This window comes from Crocodylus porosus, unplaced genomic scaffold (assembly GCF_001723895.1).
Source record: "Crocodylus porosus isolate Cpor-Errol unplaced genomic scaffold, CroPor_comp1, whole genome shotgun sequence".
Classification (NCBI taxonomy): domain Eukaryota; kingdom Metazoa; phylum Chordata; order Crocodylia; family Crocodylidae; genus Crocodylus; species Crocodylus porosus.
Window position 1 is genome coordinate 56,950,989 of NW_017728950.1, and position 22,301 is coordinate 56,973,289.

Below are 22,301 nucleotides of genomic sequence, written 5' to 3' on the forward strand. Positions count from 1 at the left end.
CCACTGCTACCCCTGCATCTAATGATCTGGTGATCTGATCATAAAAGGCCACCAGGTTGGTCTGACAGGTGATACTATGTAATGGGAAGGAGACTCAAACCAATATTCAATTTGCATATATTCCATGTTACCCATCTATTTTAAATCATTAAAAACATTGGGACTACAACTTGTATCCCTAGGGATTCACTTTGGAAAGTAACATTGTCGCCCAGCTTCTCGTTACCCATAAACACCTCTGTCTCCTTTTCAACCTAAATTGCTGCCAACAAGAAGGATGAGTGCTGAGAGGGAGGTGACACTGTAAATGTTATCAGGGTATGGGTCTGCTTGATTCAAGTGACTTCTCAGGACAGGAGAATCAAGCAGTTTAAACCAGCAGAATATATTCATTATATTTACCAGCCTCTGAAAATGTGAAAAGGAAGGGGATGGTATGAAAATTAAGGTGATTTTAGTCCTGACACATGAAGAGGGAAAATAAAGAGCAACTGACAATCAAAATGTTCCTTCAAGTGAGCCTCAGAGCACAGAAGGATTTGGAAGTCTATCATGCATACAGTATTTTCAGGCTGTGCTAAGCAACTGCATTAACTGTGAACATCAGTTAACACAGTATATATTTAAACAGAGTTCAGAGTGTTGAGTCTTAATGGAAACTCTCTCTCAAAAAAAGCTGTTTTTTAGATTCCAAACACTGAAGGGAAAGGGCTAAGGAAATGTGGCAATGGCATTTACCTCATTTGATTTACTTGAGTTTTTCTGAGCAGCTTTATATCTCATTCAAAAAGTAAAATATGTGTTTGGGGGTGTTTTATTTAGTTTTTTAGTCTTAATTTGAGGTTTTTGGCATATCCAGATCTTGGATACAGCTTCTTGCTTTAGAGTGAATAAAAACATGACATCATAGCACCCATGAAAGCTACTATAGGATATTTTATTGGGCACAGCTTGAAGAAGTTGGACAAGTCCAGCTGGAGTGAACAGTTACCAAATAATGAAATTCATGCAGGAATAAAAACCTGGGTAATCTAAAAGTTTGCACAGCTGTGTCTTTTTGGTAGCTCATAACATGTCTGCTAATTTTAATACCCAACATATGGGTCTTGTATGAAAGTTCAGATTAAGACAATAACACAGCCATAACTGGCCAAGGCAACCAACCAGTGTACTCTTTGCTGCCCTTTGAAATGAATAATATAGCACAACAGTATTTTACTACTTCCCCATAGAGATTCCCCCCCACCCCCCCACCACCACCATCAACCTCCTGTTCACTATAGAATCAATTTGAGGACAGTACCCATGCACACAGGATACATTCATTGTCTTGGTTGAAAGAGATGCCGTTAAGTTATGGTCATATTTACAAATTGTTAGGCAGACACTGAGCACACTTGTGCTATCTAGTGTTCTGAATAGGCTGTCAACATTCATAAAAATTGAAATGCATCCCACCTATGAAACAACCTACCCTCCAGCCTCCCTAAAAAAGCCTAGGAAAACCTATGAATCTTTCTGGGTGTTCTAAGTTTGACCAAACCCAGCCTTTTGGCAGAGCAGCAAAGCAACTCTATTAAGTCAAGGACCATTCACCGTTCTCTCAGACCTTTTTGCTTAAAGCAAGAGGATGGTAGTTTGATTTGATCACAACTGCCTTGCGAACTAGCTGCCACTGAAGTAGTCAGAACACCGAACCATCTACTTAGGGATCTAGTGGACAAAATTAGCATTCTAATCTTCAGCTGGAAAACTGTTGGAAGCCATTTACAATGCATAGATGGGACCTGGGAGAGAATGATCATTAGTATCCATTGCAAAAAATATTTATTCTCACACAGCAATCCTTTCACTGTTGGCTTCAGTTGTTGCAGCTACTCACAAGCAAGGAGGAACCGAGTGGAGTCTACAACAATGGGTAGCTTGGACAGGTTTTCCACTATGTGATTTTCTTTTGTGCATTCAAAAGGCATTGAAAAAAACAATCATGCTGGTGGAATCACTGTGATGCCCAAACAATAGCTATGGTCCTAATTTTAAATAAAATGTTCTAAAGAAAAATTATGTGACTAGGATATTTCTGTTCTAGATCAAGCCTCAGCTATGACTTTGATGCCCTGAAAGCAGTTAACAACCAGTGGAACTTAGAAATTTTTGAAGGTCACTCTAAACTCTGCACAGAGTAGCCCTTATAGCAATGTGAGTTTTTGCCTTCTTAGAACACTCTCTCCCCAGCTACATTGGGCACAGTTCAGTCAGTGCCCCGGTTTTGGTTCAGTAGTCTTAGAAAAGGTGGTCTATGTAGAATCTGTTTTAATAATTTGGACAAAGATCTACCAATTTACTCTCTTACTGCTTGATTTCTGACAACCTATAATTTACAAAAAAAAGTTTGCATTATAAAGCAAATGCTGCTATAGTAAGTGACTATAGTGTAAATATAATTTCCTAATGTGTTCTGTGCTTTTGCCATCCTTATTTTTCTTTCTGTGCCTATTCTTTATTGGCCATTAGAACTGAATATGGAGAGTGGCCTTTATTACTTCATGCAGAAAGATATTTCAAGCTTTGCAGTATAAATCCTGCACTATCCCTGTGCTCCTTCTCTACTGCAGCCCAGTCATCTGAATGATAAATAAGCTTATGCTGGTGTTATGGTTTAACTAGCAATGAATTTCACTATATTGCAATATTTATGAAAGCTTTTAAAAATGTGGTTAAGTGAAAGCCTTCCATGGAGCTACAGTCAATATTTCTTAAGGAGGAGGACTCTAAGCGCTGTGGAGTTTAACACTGTTTCTTGATACCTCACCTTCCTCTGCCTTTCCTCTCTTCTGATATTTTACTGAATCCAGTTATAGTGGTTGGGGGGGGTAGGTGTTTGCTTGCTTGCTTTGAGTGCTTTAGTTCTGACTATAAGACAAACAATCAGCATAGGAGCAAGGCCAAGAAACCTGAGTCACAATAATTACCATTTCCAGACCATTGCAATGTTTTTCCCATTAAATCTGTATAGCAATCATTTACAGTGTTTTACAATAGCTGAGAGAATTGTTATTTGACCCTATCTAATTGCAGTTCTGACTTTTTCAGGACTAGTTAGTAAACAATTTCATCCTGGAAGACTGCTGAATGGGTGCAGCAGAAAGAATATTTTGAGAAAGAGACTTGAGAGAAAGACAAAAGTTGAAAAACTAGTGTTCAGGAACAAGATCTTTGTTCAAATATTCACTGATTGGTACAAGCACAGGATTTGGAACTGATTCTGAATGGTGCTGTGAGCCACCTGCAAAGAATTGAGTGTTCATAGGAGTTAGAGGCTCTTCAGTAACAGCCCGAGAGTGTGTATAAAAGTTGCTTTTTTCACCATTTAAAGTGCTTTATTGGCATGACTTAACAGAAGTGCATAGCTTTACATCTTTCTGGAAGAGGGAGCTGTTCCCCGGACATGACCCTGAGTTCCCAGATGTGACCCTGAGTGCAAATGGCACAATTGGCCAACTTACCCTGGGGTAGTGCCGGAAGCATGCCACTGCCAGTAAGTCCAACCAGAAGTAACCCTGGAAATGCAAGCAGGCTCCCAGCTGCAGGCAGTCATGTGCCTGGGGGAGCCACATTTCATTGGCTCCTGGGAATTCTGGTAGGCCCAAGGAAGAGCGGGCCAAGTCACTGGACCCCCAAACATGTGAAAGCATGGTTTCCTAGAGGAGAGCAGTGCAATTCTGTGCAGAGGCACAGAGAAAGGCCGTGGATCAATGAACGTAGGTCCCAGCCCAGGGACGAGCCTCAGGCAGCTACAGCAGAAGCCAGTGAAGAATAACCAGTGGAAACTAAATGGCCACTTGACCTACTGCTATTGTGACTGGGATACAGCTTAGGCCCTTTTATGAGGGAAGCAGCCATTGAACCCCTCTGGGGAGCCAATGGATTGGTGCCGATGGGCCGGCGATGGTAGGGCCAAGGGAAAGTTGCCATCAGGGAAGGCTAAAGGATTTGATAAGTCTGAGGATAATATTAATTGACAAGGCATAAATGAGAATTGACTGAAAAAAGATCCAAATGAACAGCCCTGGCAGGTGTGGTGACAACAGGGTACAGGGGAACCCTGTGAAGAGGATGAACTCCATGCTGATAGAGATATGTTCACCTTTTGCAACTTTCAGCTTCCCTTCTACTTGTTTTACATCAAGGCATAGCAAGTGAGCCCAAAGGAAGCCAGTAAGAGTCCTCAGGGAGAGTTATGTGAAAATTTGCACTGGCTGATACCTTGTTAAATGGGGTATAAAATTTGAAGTACTGTATTTTACAGCACTTTAGCAACCTACAGTGTTTTAAATAACTTCTGTAAGCTTGTCAAATTTCCAGTGATTCTACCAATATCCCATGGGTTTTTTGAGACATTCCCAGCAAAGAGGGGTCAAAAGGGAAATGCTACAAGTGTGATGCACATACACCCACACACACATGCACACACACACACACACGCACACGCACACGCACTGAGACCTTTGGGGATGGCAGGAACCAGACACTTGGACATGCCGTGTGGGTGGGGCACAAAAATACACACATATGTTTAGCCACACATGCACACACAACCACACATGTATACATACACACACATGCTCCCTGCACTCTTCCCTGAGACCCTACACGCCTGGGGACCAGAGGCTTGAAGCAGGGCCAAGCGAGAGCTACTGCCCAGCCTTGTAGCAGATGCAGTGTCCACTCCCAGCAACCAGGGAACATACTGTGAGTGGGGTGCACACACACACATACACATGCACACACACACCCTGAGTGGCTGGGGACTATACACTTGGAGCTGGCCTGTCTTGGATGAAAGCTCCTGCCAGGCCTGTGGCAGAAGTGGTGCCCACTCTCATCGCTGGGGTGGGAGGGGAGCGGGGAGAGGGTCAGGAAGGAAGCTAAGTTACAGCCTCTCATCCCAGCTCCACCTTCTACACTGGCCACTTCTACACTGGCCTGCTGCTGTCCACAGTCACCTGAAGGCTGCAGAGCATTCCCTTCCTTCTAGCCTGGAAAGCTCAGGGAGGTTCAGAGACCCTCCCCTCCCCACACCAAACACTGCACTTCTGTCATTTTTAAGAATGCTGTAACTTTATAGTGCTGTAAAAGGTGTTCTAAATTGCAGCACTGTAAAACATGTACAGAGCATTTCAGTACACACTCCTAGATTCCCTAGAGGGAGATTTTGACTTTAGGGACGACTCAGAGCAGGGAATGGAACATAAGCTGAACAAAACTATGAGCAGCAAACAGGAGGTATTGTGACTCAAGAGTCTAAATCAGATGAGAGTTTCAAACCCCTGTTATCTCTGTGTTATCTCAGCCATTCTGGGGAACTGGGAAGAGAGGCAGATCTTCCACCCAGCCCCTGCACATCTGCTCGCAGAATGAAGAACTGGCAAGAAGACTTAGTAACTGCTACATTTCAGGACCCAAGGTCCACATGGCCCATGCAGGAATGGGAAGGAGGAGGTCCTTCCAATCCCTCCCATATTCTTAAAATAGCCCAATGAAAAATCTAGTCCTTGGACTAGGTCCTAGTGTCCGCTGCCTTGACTGAGACAGAATTGCTCCAACTCCTGCTCACTGGGTGTCTACATGTTCAATAATGTGCCATAGTGTTAACACTCTAATTAACTGATTAATTAATTAGCCTTCCATAATATAAGTGAAGGTAGTAGGTGGCCTGCTCTCACCAGGATAAACCTACTGCCCACCTCTACCTGGCACTCTATCATAATTAATTGGCTAATTACCAACAAACAACACACACGGAGGGGTCGTAAATACTATGTTATGCAATGACAAAGTAGCATCAATTAATAACCTAAGGTAACAATATTAACAACAACAATATCAAACCGCAATATAAGAATGTCAATGATGAACAGCAACACAGGAGGTGCTAGGGAGCAAGATGAGCTGTCATCAGCAGCTCATTCACACCATGACAGCAACATTCACAAGCCCTTAGTGTAGCACTCAACTCCACTTGCACACAAAAAGGTAACACATACACAGAGATTTTGTCTCAACTGAGCATGCGTTCAACTCAAAAGTAGGTCACCTGTTCAAAAGTTCAACCATAAGTGATCCAGGCCAAGGGATACATTGCCCTTCAGCTCCAACAGTAGTAACCATATATTAAGTTTAGTACTTGGATAACCAAGTAGTAAATCAATGTGCAGTAACTCATGCTACAGTGCAGTAGTGCTGGCAAATGGGTTTTTAGTGACCTTTTCTGCGCAGTAGCCTAATACTACTTCACAGTAGCATATTAGCACAGTTTGCAGTGGCGACATGTAGAGGGTGTATGCGGGTAGTGCCAGCAGTGGTGATCAGCTGCTGGGGGACTGCCCCTAGTTAGCGATCAGCAGCTGGTTCCCCCCCCAGTATTAGGAGGCACCAGTCACCCATGACACAAAGCATAAGATGTTGGCAGGACACCTGCCCTCACTCGTCCCCCAGTCGCCTGCCTCACTGCAGAAACACACTGAGTCCTGTGGACTTTGGCCTCTCAGGTCCTCCGGACATGCACACAGCCAAATATAACTGCAGCTTATGCTCTCACTCACTTAGACAGATCAAGCAGGGACAAGACCAATCTCTCCTCCAATCAGCCCCTCCTTTATCATCCCTACATTATCACTTGTCAATCATTCATGCATCCATGCACATGGCACCAGGCTGTCTCTGAAGTACAGGTGACTTTTACCTCAGAAAATTTCCATCAAAGATTTTGTCTCAACTGAGCATGTGCTCAACTCAAAAGTAGGTCACCTGTTCAACAGTTCAGATTTTGTCTCAACTGAGCATGCACTAATCAACTAATCAACTAATACTACTTCACAGTAGCATATTAGCACAGTTTTTGCCCAACACGCAAAATAACATGCAGTGTTATTAGTCTACCGCATAATTAGTGTCTCATGTAGACGTGTCCACTGAAAAGCAGGTGGGAGGGATGGGGGGGGGGGGTACATGTTAAAGTGTGCCCAATTGAATGGGAGAAAATGAGCACAGTAAAATTTCCCCAAGAATGACATTTCTACCTGAAGAGAACAGCAACATTTCAAATGGCAAGAAGAAAAGGCAAATACAACTAAAAGAGAATAGGAAAGACATGTGGGAAAGGGCATGAATGAAGACCTTAAGGGAGAATAATAGAATTAGGTTCAATACAGAATCCATGTACCACATCCTGCTCAGAGATGACAGTGCTACCTGTACCACAGGTAAATAGCAAAGGCTGTTTGGTTGAGGGGGGAGGGGGTTGAAGATATAGAGCTATGTAACACTCAGGTATAATTACCTTTATTATTGTTATTCAGAACTTCAAACAAAAAGTCCAAGAACTGTGGTCTCAGGACAAATAGGTAGATAACTAATTCCCTAACTCCAATAAAGAAGAAATAGGAAACAATGCAATAGATGGCAAAAAGCTTGGCAATATTATGGACACAAATGATCCTTTCAGTGTGTTGCATCTAAAATTCCTGCTTGTGAAAATATAATTGATTTAGTACCAACATAGAATTTTACTGAAACATTTATGTCAAATTAGCTAAGATTTTTTAGGTCACAAAGCAAAATGGATTACATTTCTCAAATTAGCTTCTAATGCAAGCATTTCATAAATAAATGTTTTCTAAACTCAAAAACACCTGGTTTAGACATTTCAAACTTGCACACACTGATAATCCTGGCAAAGACTGGTGCTTTTGGTGACTTTGATTAGTACTAGAGACTTGCAGAGAGGAATTATTTAGGCTTAGAAAAACAATGGGAGTGAGGTGTGGCAATAGTAATTGTTGCCAGACCTAACTTTAAGTACCAAAGTCATGGCAGCTAATTACCTTTACTCAAAGGATTTCGCTGAGCATGAGGCAGTAGGAATATAGAAATGGCATGCTCTCCTGTAGTCTTATGTAAAAGATAGCTGAGCTTGTACAGTAAGTAATTTTCTGGACTATAAAACAGCATGATGCAAATAAGGGAACAGCCACCACTAGGTGATTACTAAAAACAGATACTGAAACTGAAGCTTCATTCTTCCATTCCTGGAAATTTACATAATGAATGGTAAAGGGACAGGTGGATATTTCACTTACTGCAGTAAAAATATTCCTAACAGTAAGGATAGTATATCCTTTAAAGGTTGTTTTATACCAGTCTAAAACTTTCAAATGTTTTGTCTCAAGGTCAGTATCACTTACGATTAAGACATCAAAGGGATAGCTTCTCTACAGTGCACATTTTTCTTTCCATTGGCTGCACTTGGCACCAAGGCTAGGGATATAAATTATACATAAACCGGTGATCAGAAACCAGTTCAAATCTGTAACACAACAGAAGTTCAGTAAACATAAACTGCTTTCAAAATGGCTGAAACCAATTTAAGATAAACCTGGATGGATGTCGTATCAGAATTAACTGATTGAGATTAATTTTTTTTTTGAACTTCTGTCCCAGATCCCCTCCAGATTCAAGTTAACTCAGTCCCAAGCATCCCAGGATGCTTTGCACCCCCCCAAGCACCCTCCTTCCCCACAGGATGGGCAGGCTAGGTTTGGCCCACAATATCTGTTGTAGCAAGTGATGTCTGTTCTTTTGCTTATAAGTTCAATCTTTGCAGCTCAGACTGACCTGCAAAGATTGAAGATTGAATCAATTCAGCCTCAGGTTCTTTGACTGCCTGTACTTAGCCAGAACCCTTGTTAGCGCTAAAAGTTGCTTCTCTTACATAGCAGGCCTTCCTCACCTAGTGCCATTTGAATATACAACAAAAGCTTTATTATCTGATACCCATGGGGAATCAGGAATGCCGGATAACAAAATATGCCGGTTACCTGAGAGGCTGCCTCTCCTGCCGCATCCAGTGTGCTTCTACTACTCCCACCATGTAGCCACCTCTCCCACTGCGAGGGACAGGGAGGGAAGCAGAAGAGAAAGAGGAAAAGAACAGTTATTGTGAGGCTCAGCACCGGCAGGCTGCTTTGCCCCAGGCTGTGGGGGCTTGGTAAAACCAGAAGTGCCACAGTGGGCACTTCCAGTTTTGCTTTTACCTTACAAGCCAGCATGCCAGTTAATAGAGCATGCCGGCTTGTAAAGTGCCAGATAACGTGGCTTTTACTGTATCTGCATTTCTCTAGCAAAGTGCTGTATCAACCAAGCCATACAGTAAGCATTTGCAAAACCTCTCTTCAGCCCTCCTCTTCAAGCTGGCTTTCTGGGCAACCAAGTAGAGGAAAGATATGAGGGGTGAAGAAAAGAACATGCTAGAGGGTACATGGGCTTAGATGCTGTTCTAGAAGGAAGAAGACTAGTGTCCTTGATTGTTATTGCCAGGCAAAGCTAAGGAGGATATCTGTGGACACTGCATTTCATACTATGTGCTCTATAAAAACTTTGAAAACTGTGGAGAAAGCAGCAAAAGACACAATCTCTAGTGAAAATGCAATAAAAAAGGATACAGAGGAAAAATGGATACATGCTAATGAGCAGTGAAATCATTTGGAATGCAAGTGATGATACAAGTATTAGTGATAACAGTAAGAAATGAGATAATTGTATAGCTAAAAAGATAGTTGCTACCTCATATTATAAGGATATTATAAAGTGAAGCTTCTGTCTCTTCCCCAAAGGAATATAGAATGTAAAACTCATCAGGTTAAGGACCAAATAAAAACAAGTCAAGTGCCCAGCCTGCCATTTATAACATCTCCCTCTTCTAGTACTTAGAGTAACTTTATTTTCCTATGCACTGGATAATTATCATGAAAGAGTAACAGTGCACACTGTAAAAAAATCATTGTTCAAATTATTTAGTGATTTGTTTAATTCTACTAATTAATTTAAACCATTTTCTTTAACCTAATCCTTTAGTAGTATATTCCTTACAGTATAAGGCTGCAAATATAGACAACATACCTTCAACTGTTTTTCCAATCTCTTTGGCATCCTTTCTCCTTAATGACATTTGTCAATCAAATAATTTTAAATTAAGTTAGAAGACAGGGTGATGTTGAAAGAAAAAAAGTGTTATTTAAATACGATTTTCCCAAAATCTGTACCATCAGCCAACTTCTTGTGGTAGTGCAATGTACTGGGGCCCACTGAAAGGGTATCTATTGAAGCATTAGCCCCATTAAAACAATTAATGTTAGTGATCCATTCTAAAATGCAAGGTCTTCCCTTTGACTGGACTAGAAAACAAAAGTACATCCAGATGAGTGCAGACGTCTGTTTCCCTGGGGGCAAGTAGCAGTAGTACACCTTATGCTGATGCTATTTGTCCCCAGGAAACGCCCATGCCATGCATGCTCTGGAACATGGCAAGTTACCCTGAGTGAGGTAGGGGAGGCTGGGGCTAGCAACTTTACTGGCCCCAGCAGCCTTACCTAGAGTCCTGAGGGCCTTGGGCAACTACAGCATTCTTGCAGCTGGGAGTCTATCTGGCAGCCAGAGTGTGGTTTTAACCAGCAAGGCTGTGGTTTTGGGTGGTGTGCACTGCTGCCATATGTGCCATCCTGCTTCTTTTTGGCATGGATTTTCTTGACCCCAGGATCTCCTGGGGTCAAAAAAAACCCCTGCACTGCAAGGTAGCAGCACGGGAAATGCCTACATGTACAGTGTATAGCACCACAGACAGGTCTTTGGTACCACATATCACATGTCTGCGTTCGTCTGGACATGTCCCAACAGTATAAACATGATAAAAGAATAAATTACCATTGGAACAAAAGGTATAGCAGAACAAATAAACTGAACTGCTGAATGAATACATATTTGTGCATGAACAAAACACAACGCTATAGATTCATGCCATAGCCCAGCCACTACAACTACATGATTTATAAAGAAACACACATGTCAAACCTGCATTTTATGGGCAGGATGGTTAAGTCTTTAATGGATTTGCAGATTGTATACAATAGAGCTCACAATAAATCATACTGTCAGATGCTGCATTGATGGGAGAGTCTGCAGAAAACAATGCTAAAAGGACACAATAGATCTCTTATGTTTATTGACAGTGTGTTGTACTTAAACACTGAAAAAGGCAAAGATGACCCATCAGTGAAGGAAAAAAAAATACAGATGTAATAAAAATCAGTATTTCTTGAAGTTGTTTATGGAATGGAGGACAGGCTGAGTGACACTGAAAGATATTGGTGTTTTTTAATAATGCCAAACAAAAACAATAAAATGAAGAGTAGTAGTTTGCCTCTAAGTTAGTGTGGGTGGGTGTGCATATATGTGTGCATGCAAGCATACACACCAGAGCAGAGAGACAAATATAACTACAATGCTGTAATAAAGCTGCATATATGGCAGAAGCACTAGAAGGAAAGATAGGAGTTCTTATGTTTGATAAGCCCTGGAAGTTCTTAGACATTAAAGTGTCTTATGTATATATTCTGTTTCAGTTGCAAGGGCATAATGAGTGTCCTCAGGGGTTTTCACTATATTGTTCATTTTTAATATACTTAAATCTTGTAGACTTCAAACAACAATATAAACAATTCCCCATTGTAGGGCTAAGCAAGCACCTTACATAGTGTGTTTATTGATCCTGGAAAGAGATGGATGGAGAATGATAATACTATTTCATGATAAAATTTCAAAATTTGTCATCACTCCTTATTGGAATGAAAACAAAACCATTCAAACTTCTGCGCAAAATGTAATCATGTCAAAACAAACACTTGAAAATCAACCCGGTTGGGAGGGGGGTTATTTTTGTCACATACACATACTAAAGAATCTACCCTAGACCTCAGAAACCTTTCCATCAAAAAACTTCATCAAAATTAATACATCCCTGAGAGCTCCACAAAATGGAATCTTTAAAAAGAAATATAATTGTTTTGTTTCAAAACTTATATAAATGTTTCAAAATGTTTCAAACAGCTGAAGTTCTGAGGTTTGAAGGGGAAGAGGTATTCTGTTTCCTAGGCTAGGGTCAGAAGTTACACATAAACCGGCTTAAGTCATCAGAAACTAACTTAAACCTGTAACAGAACGTAAGTTCAGTGCACATAAACCAGTTTCAAAATGGCTGAAACTGGTTTAAGATAAACCTGGTTGAATGTAGTATTAGACTTAACTGATTTGGGTCAAACCAGTTTATGGAACTTCTGTCCCAGACCCCTTCCTAGTGTATGTAAACTCAGAGTCCCCCAGCATCCCAGCATGCTTTTCAGCCCTGGGCTGAGCTGGGCTATCTGCTAAAGAGAGCAAGGCTATCCCTGCCCCTCTCCTCCCTAGCCTGAGCTCCAGCTGACTGAGAAGGAGGTGGAGACTGCAGCCAAGAGACAGCAGTGGCTGCCTGGCTTCCCCCTGCTCCACCCCACTCACTACTCACTGCTCAAGCAGGGAACCCTCCCCCTCTTTCTCCCTCCTCCCACAAAATGGACCCCAGATGCATGGACCCTGGCCGGCATCTGGTCACAGTCATGCCACCCTCATGCTTACTAATGCTGAGAGATGTCTATGTGTGTGTGTCTCCAGTTACATTAGACAGACAGAACAGTGTCTGCTTAGGGCTTTTTGGAGCTACTCAACAGTAATGTCCCTCCTTTCCTCCTTAAAAATGTTTCACAAAATGCTGTTTAAGAAGAGCTTGAACTAATGAGAGAGAGGCTGTGTTTTCTTGATGGGCTGGTAAGCTCAGTGTTCTGAGAAGCACCCTGCTGGCTTGCTGTCAGCATTTAACAGGGGACAGAGAGGAGTTTGAGAAATGACCTGGTTTGCAATGAATGTAGTGTTTGTCAGTTTGCTGCAAACAGTATAAAGAAGCAGAGAGAGTGAGACTGAAAAACTTAGTATCATTAACAGATTCATGCAGTCCATACAAGCAGTCATCTCATGGCGGAGCATAGCGTGCTCAAACTCCAGCGACAGGCGCGCCCAAACCAGGAGGCCGAAAAGCCACAGGGCATCGTCTGAACCAGTCCCAGCAAGCTGGTTGTGGCGGCTCTTGAGGACAGCCATCTTGTCCTGACACAGCAGAAAGTTGGCCAGGCAGATGGCTCCCTGCTCGGCCACCTGGTACAGGTAGGAACACACATAGGTAGTCTCCAAGAGGCTCCTGCCCAGCACTTGCAACAGTGGCTTGAGGGGAAGAAAGAGTGGCTGCATGTGAGGAAAGTCAAGAAAGGCATGAAAGTCGTTCTTCTCAATGCCCCTGGGGCAGAAGGGGCAAGCCGCTGAGATAGCTGGGTCAAAGTGGGATGCAAACATGCCAGTGGCTAGAAGGCTGTGCAGCAACCAGCACTGCAGGTCACCTGTCTTCTTGGTGGTTGGTGGCTTATACAATGTGTGCCAAGCTGGGTGGGCTGGTGGGGAATCTGGTGGCCCCAGGTGCCATCACCATGGTGTATCGGGGCAGCCCACCACCACCTGAGCATGAACCACCCAGGCATATAGGCTTCTACACAGCAGAGAAGCAAAGGGGCAACCTGCGTCACTGTCGGGAGGCATAGGGAGCATCAGCAGGGTGCCAGGCCCACTGGTCAGCTCGCCAGTCATGGCCGAGGCAGCTGGCAGCGGGAGGAAGGCCTCACTTGGCATCCTTGGCATGGGGGATCTGGCATGCCCAGAGACGGTCATCCAGGGTGGCTGCTGCCTCCGGTTGAAGGGCAGACTGGATGTCATGCAGGAGATGGCCCACGCTGCAGACAGAGTGCATGCCTAGCTGAGTGGTCAGGGCCTTGGGCGAGAGCCAAGCTGAGCAGGGTCAAGGAGATGGCCCAGGCAGAGGACACATACCTAAATGAGGGTGACTGTGAGGCTGGCAGAGGCCAGGCTTGGCACGGGGCGTTGCAAGGCTCAGTTATGCACCAGGGGCTCCCTCAGCAGCTGCAGGAACTGCGCGTGCCAGGCCTGGGGATGGAGACAGAAGATGGGCTGCCAGGCTCGTACCACACCATGGTAGAAGGCCGGAAGCACCACCCAATTCAGGAGCATGAGGTCCAGCAGGAAGAGCTCTCGGTCAAAGCCAAGGTCCCCCACCCTCTGCAGGAACTGGCACACCAGTTGTTGTCAGGGTAGATGCTCCTCACCATAGAGGAGTCATGGAAGAATTTGCAGGCAGAAGGCTCACCAGGTCAGCCAGGCTCTGTCCCCCCTCAGTGAGAGGTAGTAAAGCCAGTGGCACCCATCCCAGAAAAAAACCTACCAGGAGGCACTGGAGCCTCTTGAGTAGGTCCTGTGGTGGGTCAAGGATGGCACACATGTCAGGGCCCACACATCTTCCTGGGAGTTAAGGAAGATGGTCATATCATCTGCATATGCCAACAGCTGGAGCAGAGGGCCAATGGACGGGTCCATTGCCGATGGCAAGGCCACAACATTCAGGTGATGCTGCAGCTCATGCAGCAGTGACTCAATGGCCAGGGCATAGAGCATGCCCAGCAGGGGGAAACCTTGATGGATGCCTCTGTGCATGGAGAATGGGGTGGAGAGCATGCTGTTTACCTTAAGCAGGTTGGAGGTGTCTTAGTACAAGACCCAGAGGGCCCCGGTGAAGAGGGGACTGAAGCCAAAGGCCTCTCGGGTCTGGAAAAGGTAAATGTGGCCCACCTGGTCGAAGACCTTCTCCTGTTCCAGAGAGATGAAGTCAATGTCCAGGCCAAAGAGTTCACTGGCTGTGAGTAGGTCACGAAGCAGGAACAGGTTGTTTTGGATGGTGCTGCCTGGTATGCAGTAGTGCTGCTCAGGCCCAGTGACGGAGGCCATAATGGTGCAGTCGCCAGTGCTTTGACCAGAATCTTGTAGTCTGTACACAGCAGGGAGACCAGCCACCAGTTCTTAATTCAGCCAAGGTCTCCCTTGTTGGGCAGCAGTGTGAGCACCAGTCATCAGCAGCTGATCAGTAGGACCTTGTTGGTGAGGCTCTCCTAGAAAATACACAGGAGGCAAGAGCTGAGGAGAGGCCAGAAGGTCTTGTAGAACTCAGCAAGTAACCCACTGAGGTCTGGGGCTTTGCCGGAGGTGAGGCCAGCCATGGTGGATGCCAGCTCCTCCAGAGACAATCCCTGCTCAAGCTCACTGGCTTCCAGGGCACAGAGACATGGCAGGCCCTCAGGGAGTTCCTCAATGGCCTCAGGGCAGGATGGCTCAGCCACAACAGGTCATTATAGAAGGTGACAGAGTGCTCACATACTCCACCCAGGTCCATGATTACCCAGCCCTCAGAGGTCTTGAGTTGATCTAAGACTTTGCTCACTGCCTGCCACCACTCCAGGTTGAAAAAGAAGCAATTTGGGGCATCAGTTTCTGCCAGCTCTTGGCAGTGGTTGTAGATCATCACTCCATGGGCCAGGCTCTCTGCCAAGTCATGCAGGCATTTCCTGTGGAATCAGAGGCTCTCATGCAGCACCGCTTCACTGCCAGCAGCCAGCAGGGCAGCCTCGAGCTCTGCCACATCTTCCTCCAGCTCTCTGATACAATGGCATAGTTCATTCATGACCATCTGGGTGTACTTCTAGCCAAAAGCCTGGATCTGCACCTTGCCCACATCCCACCATAGCTTCCTGGAGGAGTAGCTCAATATTGCAGCCTCCCAGCCCCACCAAAAGTAGGCAAAGCAGTCCAGGAAGTAGGAGTCTTGGAGCAGGCTGAAGTTGAAGCACCAATAAGGCTTCAACTGCCCAGGCTCAGGCTCAGGCTCTGCTGGGCAGACTCAGTTCACAGCAGGCCAATTCATGATCTGACAGGCCTGAGGGAACAATGGGAACACTGTGCAGGAGTGGCAGATAGTGCTTGTTGACATAAAGGCAGTCAAAGAGGGCCATGGTGAGACCACCTGCTTGCAGGCTGAGGGCAGGTGAGGCTCAGGCCCCACATGGTGGAGCGAGGTGGCAACAGTGCAGTTAAAGTCCCCGCCTATGAGGAGCAGGTCATTGTCCTCACTAGTGTCGCATAGGAAGATAGCCATTGTCTCAAAAAAAACAATCCTCTCTTAACCATCAGACATTGCTTAGACATTGACTAGTAGCAGGTGGTGTTCTGCTATGGTGATGCAGACAGTCAGCAGGCAGCTGGGTATGACCTCCTGCACTACTACCATGTCAAGCTGCAGCTTCGAGGGACAAGAGAGTCACAGTCCCAGCACTGAGGTTGGTGCCATGGCTCAAGAACAAGTGGCCTCACCAGGCAGTGTGCCAGGATACCTGGTTAAGCCCAACAGAATATGTCTCCTGGAAGAAGGCAGTGGTCAGCTGATTTTGGAGCAGGAGCTCCATGACAGCCTCCTGCTTCACCAGATCTCAACACCCATTGATGTTAAAAGTGCCAATGGTTGTGGCTGCCATGAGTGTGGATATGCAAGAGGAAAAGCGAGGTAAGGTGTGGGTGGAAAACCAAGCAGAACAACTCAAGAGCAGAACAAAACAGCAGAGACAGGCTGGGGAAGGCCTACCATGCCTACTCTACTCCAGGGGCCGTTCCAGACCCCACTTGTCTCTCACCAGCTGTGCAAGCTTCTCCAGATGGTAAGCCATCTGCCGGGTGCCTAGATCTCGCTGCATAAGTTTCTCTGCAGCCCTGGCAGCCTTGACAAAAAGCTTAGGGTCTGTGCACCACTGGGTGATGTGCCCCACTACATTCTTTTGTCCTTTGTCTGCTTAAGAAAGATCAGGAGACCCTCATAGTTGGAGGCGAGCTGGGGGAGTCCACCAATGTGGGCTGGATGTGTAGCCCTGTGGGTTCAGGCCAACTCTCAGGATCTCAATATTGTGCTGTTAGACAGGAGGGTGTGACAAAATTGCATATATACAAACACACAAATCAATTAGATGCATACACACACACACACACTACCAGCTCAGGCACATACACATCCAAACCAGCCTAGGCACATGCATACCTATCACCAATTCAAGCACATACATTATACACCCCAAAAGTTAGACATAGATCACTAATTCATATATCATGCACACAATGCCATATATATATATATATATATACACACACACACACACACAATCCCCAGTTCACACACATACAACCCACCTACACATACACACAGTTAAGTTCCTAACTTGGATGGTACAGTGTGTATGTGTGTGCTTGGGGTACCTGGGATACTTGGGGGAAGGTTCAGATGAGAGAGAGAGAGTTAAAGTGCAAAGAGTGAAAGTTGCCAGAACCAGGATTAGAGCCAGTGGACTACAGAGAAGCTGGCTGAGGAACTGAGGCTTGGGTTTACTTAAAGCAGACTGGGGCTGGAAACTGAGGCAGACAGCTGAGATACTGGGGAGGGGGAGGGCAGATAAGTGATGGCAAGGAGGAGACAGCCAGGAAAGAAACTGAGGCAGAAACCTGGTTGTTCAGGGAAAAAGGAAAAGGCAGTGGGGATAAGATAGTGGCAAAGAAACAGGGGGGTTGGAGGCAGAGAGGAGCTCAGGACAGGTGTTGGAGGTGGTAGTGAGCCAGAAGCAGGAGAGGGAGAAACGAGACAGAAGTTAGAGGGGCGAGGAGCAGAGATTGGAGCAGGGCCAAACCATAGTAAAGCAAAACCCAACTTAGGGGTCCAAATAACAGTTTTATTACACAGACAACACACTACACAGCCCCATGAAGGTATTGGTTCACACACACACACACACACACACACACATACAAGCACTCACAATGGCAGCAGGAGAAAGAAATTCAGTGGAAGGGCTGCAGTCCAGGTACGGAAGAAAAGCAGAGTCCAAGTCCTTGGTTAAAGAGGGGGTGGGGAGTGATAGCTACCTATCCAGGTTGGAAAGGGGTCCTTGTCCAGTAGGTGTTGTCCAGAGGGGTGTCACCAGCAGGGCCTCTGGGTGGATAGGTGGTGTGGCATGGTGCTGGTAGGGCGTCCCACTGGGTCTGTCTTCACTGCCCCTTTTTATAGGGGCAGACCTTGTGTGACCCTAGTGACAGGAGGCATGCCCAGGCAAGGGTCAGCCCCTGGTGTACTGAGCATAAGTGCTCCATGCAGGGATGTGCAGTTTCAGATGTCTGTAACAGTGGGGTACAATGGTAGAGTTGCTGGTTCTGCAATGTCTTTTGTCTTTCAAATGCTGGGTTCTTGTCTCTGTTCCTGGGAGAGGTCCATGGTTCCTGGATGAATCAATGCAAGATGATGGCCTAGTTGTTACAGACCATTCAGTAGAGGCCTGGTACCTTTGTATGTCAATCATTCCCAATCTCTCTCATTCATCTGGGAACCAATTTACATGGGAGGGGTACGTGACACATACACTTGCAACACAGGGGATGCCCGGGCAAAGGACACAAGATGAAGACTTGACATACAAAATGGAAACTTGACATTACTTTGGTTCACTTACAAACACAGGCCTAAACCATACGATATCCCTAAGAAACAATAAAAATCAATACAAAAATGATAATAATACAATATACACCAGTAAGAATCAATACAAACCTAGTAATAATACAATATAAAACAGTGGATATCCAAAACCGAGAACTTTCTACCAAAATAAAAATGTTAAAACTTATCCTAAGTCTGAGCTCGCTTATGCTTGTCTATAGGAGATAGAGAGGGAGAGAAAGAAAGGCCAGAAATAATTGGGGAAGGGAATGCATATCTATCATATATATATATATATGAGATAAAGAAAAACTGGGGGTTTTGCTACAGATGTTTCTGACAGAAGAGTGGAGAGGCCACACCCCAGGTGGGAGCACACCCACAAATGCCGGGTCTACACCCTCAATGTCCAGACACAGCAGCCTCCTCTCATCATCCAAGTTGAAGCCTGTCTCCAGGAAACGAATCTCTACCTTCTTGGGGGGAGAGAGGTCATCCTGCTCTCAAGGTCACTTGTGACACTCAGAAAAGCTGTCTCTCCACCTCACTAGCTTCCCCATCCAATCCAGTAGGGTAGGAGGTGACTAAGAGATCAACAAACCCACTGCCACCAGACTTCCAGAAGAGAGGCATTCTGTATCATCTTTACTGCCACCCAGATCTAGAAGCTGGGAGACAGGGGAGGGGTTGGTAACCCCCACTGTCACATCCTCCCCCACCGAGTCATACCCGTCCATGGCCACTTGCAACAGGGTTGATACCATGACAGCCAGCGTGGGGTCAGGATCTTCAGCGGGGGCCCCTCTGGTGCCAGCTGAGGAGGGTCCAGGCAGGGATGGGGTGTCCTGAGAGGCCCTTTCATCTTCCTGTCTTTGTTCTTTTTCTTAGTGGTGGGTGGCCCCACTAGGGGAAAGGCTGGACTTCTCCCAGCCCACCCCACCAGGGCTGGCCACCTGATACAAGGCTGTGGTGGAGGGCTGCCAGGAGGAGGCCCAAGCCCCATCATCTGACAGGGCCCTGGCACCACAGTCACCAGCTGTGCCAGCCACCTCGGGCAGGGTGGGTGGGGGCAAGTGGAGGCATCAGCCTCTCCACCTAGTGGGGCCTCTGCACTGGGGAGTGGTCACTGTAGGTGGGATGGGTGGGGGAGAGGGCTGGGCAGTAGTCCCATCCCCTTCACTGGATGGTAGTCTCATGACAGAAACCCCAGCCCCCTCAGATGGAACAGGGGTGAAAAGAGGTTGGGAAGAGATCCCAGTCTCACTGGGTGGGGCCTGTGTCTCAGAAGTGGATTCAACATCCTTCAGCACCACCACAGTCGTCGATGTTCACCCTGTGGGTACTGGGCTGCTAGGTGGGAAGAGCTATCACACTGAAAACATGTGGCCTCTCCCAAGGAAAAATAAATCACAAACCTCCGCCCATCAAGCTTGAGGTTCAAGGAGCAAGGCAGAGACCGTGGGCCCTCCCTGAGCAGCATGAAAAACTGCCTTCAAAAAGACAGGACACGCTTCAGCTTTGGGTCCTTGCTTCCGATTGTCAGTCAGCGAAAGAGACTCATAGGAGCCCCATAGGACTCAAGTCCATGGGCCAGCTCCCAGTCAGTCACATGTGGGGGCACATTGGAAATCACCACCCCCACTGCCTGGGTGTCTAGGGATGTGACAAGATAGTGTACACCCACGATGCCCAGGCCCTCTGCGCACACCCTGTTGACCAGGGTGGAAGCACTCAGGTAAATCACTTGGCACCATGTTAACATGACCTGCATAACATATGTTATGCTGTCCCAGGCGACCAGCTAGGGCACCTACGCAGATCTCAACCCCAACATAGGGAGGAGCAGGAACCCTCAAACCATGGGTAAGGGGGAGGTCCTGAGAGGCATCCCCATTCCAGCTGCTGGGGGTAGGAGCAGCCATTTCTATTAGGACAGGGTTAATTTCAAAAGCCAAAAGCCAAAAGCTAAGGGAAAAAAGAAAAAGTTTTGTATATTAACTGCAAAGATAGGTGTCTGGGAATGTGGCCAAAAATATGAAAATAAAAAATTAAGTGTCTGGGGAGGGGGGAAATGGAAGAGTCAGGGAGGGGCTTATGGTGGTTAGGAATAAAGCAGAAACAGAAGAAAAGAAAAGGGGAGTGGGGATTGACAGCACCTCTCAAAAGGCAAGATATAGAAAAAGATAACCCCTAGCAACAAACAAGCAGAAAAGAAAGAAAAAGAGCCAGTAAGAAAAAAAGTAAGTAGCAATTCGCAGACAAAGATACCAGAAGTAAAGGGGGATGGGACAGAGAGCAGATGAAAAAAAGAAAAAACACTGTGAAAATGCAAGAAAAGAATCAGAAAGGGAGATAAACAGAAGCAAGAGAAGTTTAGACAGGTAGGAGTCAGAAAAGAAAAAAGATAAGAAGCCGAGGAGTCTTCTGCTCAGGATCACCCCACACAGCTCCAAGCGAGCCTGGTGTGAAGCGTGCAAAGCAGAAGAAAGGAAGGAAGGACTTTGACTTTTTAACTACTTTATTCAGGGATTCAGGGATACAAAGAGGTTGGCCAGTTACAAAGCAAAAACAAACAAATTACCATGAAACCAAGAACACCATGTCATTACATTCATCACCATCACACCATGACAGACACCTTTGCTACATTCCATGTCATGTCTTACATGCTTATGCAGTCGGAATGCCAGCTACACGGTCATAACTATAAATAAACAATTCCTACCCTGCTTTATCCAGTCATACATGTGACAGCACCTTCAACTTCCCACACAAAAGAAAGCAAAAAAGCAGTCCAGTGAGGGCCCAGGTTGTGGCACGAGCTGGAAGTAATAGTCCAACACCGAGCCTGCCCAGTCACCCAGACAGCATACTCAAACTCCAGAGAGCAGCGCACCTGTACCAGGAGACGGAAAAGTTGCAGGGCGTCATCTGAGCTGGTCCCTGCAAGCCGGTTTCAGCAGCTTTTGAGGATGGCCATCTTGGCCTGACCTAGTAAAAAGTTAGCCAGGCAGATGGGGCCCTTCTCAGCTGCCCAGTATGGGTAGGCACACACATAGGTTGTCTCCAAGAGGCTCCTGCTCAGCACTCATAGCAGGGGCTTGAGGCTGATAAAGAGCGGCCGCAGGCGGGGACAGTCAAGGAAGGCATAAAAGAGGGTCTCTTCAACACCCCCCGGGCAGAAGGGGCGGGCTTTCGAGGCAGCTGGTTCAAACTGGGATGTAAACATGCCAGTGGCTGGGATGCCATGCAGCAACTGCCACTGCAGGTCGCCAGTCTTCTTGGTGGTTGGCAGCTTATACAATGTGCATCATACTGGGTGGGCCAGTGGGAAATCTGGCAGCCCCAGGCACCATCGCCATGGTGTAATGGGGTGGCCCGCCAGCACTTGGGCATGGCAGACATGAACCACCCAGGCATATAGGGTTCTACACTACAGAAAAGCAAAGGGGCAACCCGTGTCACTGTCAGGAGGCACAGGGAGTGTCAGCAGGGCGCCAGATCCGCCGGCCAGCTCACCAACCATGGCCAGGGTGACTGGCAGCACAGGAAAAACTTCACACAGGACATCTGCAGTGCAGGGGGCCTGGCTCACCCACAGATGGTCATCCAGGGTGGCTGCTGCCTCCAATGGGAGGGCAACCTGGATGTCAAACAGAAAATGGCCCATGCTGCAGACGAAGCGCCTGACCAGCCAGGTGGTCAAGGCCTCAGGCAAGAGCCAGACCAGCTGAGTGGGGTCAAGGAGATGGCTCAGGTGGAGGACACGTGCCTGGATGAGAACAGCTGTGAGGCTGGCAGCAGCCAGGCTCGGCACGGGGCACCTCAGAGCTGGGTTTTGCACCAGGAGTTCCCTCAGCAGCTGCAGGAACTGCAGGTGATAGGCCTGGGCCTGGAGGCAGAGTGGTAGAAACCCAGAAGCACCACCCAGTTCAAAACCATGAGGTCCAACAGG